Below are 2,500 nucleotides of genomic sequence, written 5' to 3'. Positions count from 1 at the left end.
GCAAACGTTCTCTTCATGGTACGGTATGAATTATTATCAGAAAGTTTTTTTCCTACCGAAAATAGCCTATCCAATAGCTTCAAAATAGTTTCAGAAAACTCATTAACTTTCAGTAACTCATAATTTATTTTTATTAAGTTATTCAAATAGCTTGAAGTTATCACAATGGAGTGGCATGTAGTTCCTGCAGTCTCTTTATTCATGTGCCATTTGAAAGAAATAGAGCTTAGACAGAATCTCGAAGCATTTCGTTCCTTCTTTTAATAGCAGATACGTTAATGACGCGTTTTTAGTATTTCGAGAAGATTCCTTGCTGACATGCTTAGGAATACGTGAATAGAATTCTTCCAAATATAAGGGTTACCATGGAGATAGAAAAAGAAAACAGTTTCATTTCGTGGAGGAGGAGGAGGAGGAGGAGGAGGAGGAGGAGGAGGAGGAGGAGGAGGAGGAGGATCTCTCTCTCCATGAGAAATTTAGGTAAAATATCTCGAGTGCTCGCTCTCTTAAATGGTGCTCATTATCACTAAGTGAATCACTTAATTTAGTTTTTCTTTGGCACCATCGTCTTTTTTTACATTCTTACTGTGAGCCATTACCAGGATCAAGAGAAGATTGTATTTTTGTCTTTAATTTAAGATTATATGTAAATGAGACCTTGTATTGACCATAAATAGATAGCCTATGCTGCTTGCCCTGCTTGAATTCTTATGTGGGTGATTTGTTTCTACAAATGTTTGCAGGCTTTCCCACATTTTCAATATTTCCCCTATTTCACTGGAAGCTAGAGGTTTGTTACTCAGTCGTCCTCCTAAGATGAAATGTCCTCTAGTTCCTATCATTGCAGCTCCTTGGTCGCCAGCTGCTAACCATTCTCGTCCAGAAGATTACTGATGTTGTCTCTGTTAACCTCCAACTCCAGAGTCTTGCCCAAGGACACACATTCATCGCCAACTGCTTGCTCCTGCATGTGTTCAAAACTAAAATAATTACATTCTGCAATGCATTCGGTCCACAGACTCCTCCCTTTAGAATTGAGGGTTCCCCCATTTTCAGGGTTACCAATTATTCTGAGGCAGCTGGCAATGTGGAAATGGTCTTTCCAAAACTCTCTTATAGAGAGTTTGGTCCCTTTGGTGACCTCCGAACGCCATTGAAACATTGGAGTGGTGTTGGGTGGTAGGAACTTCATTTGATGAAACTGAACTAGTTTATCAGGTCATCGTCAATGGCTTGAGTATAGACAGCAGCATTATACATGAGCAACAAGGCTTGGAGTAGGAGTTTTTTGTCCTTGAGGTACTTTATGAACTGTAGGACCAAAATCTCATTGACCCATTTGACAAATAAAATGCATATCGCCTAAGCTTTGATTTTTTACTCAACATACCATTCAGTAGCTGCTTCTGGATGTTGCAGTTCTTTAAAATCTTGGACTTTCCAAGTGATACACCGGAAGAGGTTTTATTTTTCTATCCCTGCAGGCAGTAGCACAGAAAGTCTAGTGTTAGAATGTCTTTCATGGGCTTGTGACCGGAACTTGACGTCTCCGGCAGTAATGAAAGTTTCCTGGGCATCATCTAAAAATGATTGTTCTCATCACAGTTGAACACTTTCTGTATCGCGTAAGACTTGGAATCCGTGAACTTTAAAGTTCTGACACAAATTTCAATGCTGAACACTGGTGCTCACATCCTCACCATGTTGCACAACATTATAAATGCGTGTGCTTCTCTTGAAGTTTCCCAACCAGCCACTGCTCATTTAAATTTTTTTTTCTGTGTCTGCGGATATACTTGGCTGCATTTTCCTAGGTAAGCTTAGAAGAACTATACTTTTTCTTAAATGATGCTCTCTATTATCATACATACAACTACTTCACATTGAACCATATGAGAAACAATTTCTTGATGTTATCTAGAACACGTTGTCAATGTTTTATCAAAGTAAGCACCCCTTTTGTAGCATCAATGGCTTTTATTTCTTCATCATTCTTAAAAATTTTGCTTTACGTGGATGATGTAGAATTGTACATTTTTGCTAGGCTTGCCACATGCAAGTCTTTATCATGCTTCTCGACAAATTCCTTTTTCAACTCTTAAAGTCATCATCTCCTTTCCTTCTTTATTGATCATCTTGGGGTCCATTGTATAGATGCTCCTCTATACTATATAATATATACTGTTCTGTACAGTATACTGTTCATAGTGTAACTTGACGTGAAGAACACACTGTTACACATTATGAGTGAACACTGGTAAACACAAGATGCTAATACCCCTACTGCGGAGCAAGTAAAAGCGGGGTGAGTGAAAAGCTATGAAAGGTGAAACAAAATGGCGTAATAATTATGTGAACAATGCGTGGGTGAGTAGTGGGTGCTGCACAAGTACTGACAATTTTTTTTTCTGGCAGACCTATACAATGAACGTTTACTGTAATGAAATTTCATGCATGTATACTGAAATCAACATATTCAAAGTTACTCATAAACTCGGGT

Source organism: Palaemon carinicauda, chromosome 35 (genome assembly GCF_036898095.1).
Source record: "Palaemon carinicauda isolate YSFRI2023 chromosome 35, ASM3689809v2, whole genome shotgun sequence".
Taxonomy (NCBI): domain Eukaryota; kingdom Metazoa; phylum Arthropoda; class Malacostraca; order Decapoda; family Palaemonidae; genus Palaemon; species Palaemon carinicauda.
This window is presented reverse-complemented; position numbering follows the sequence as displayed.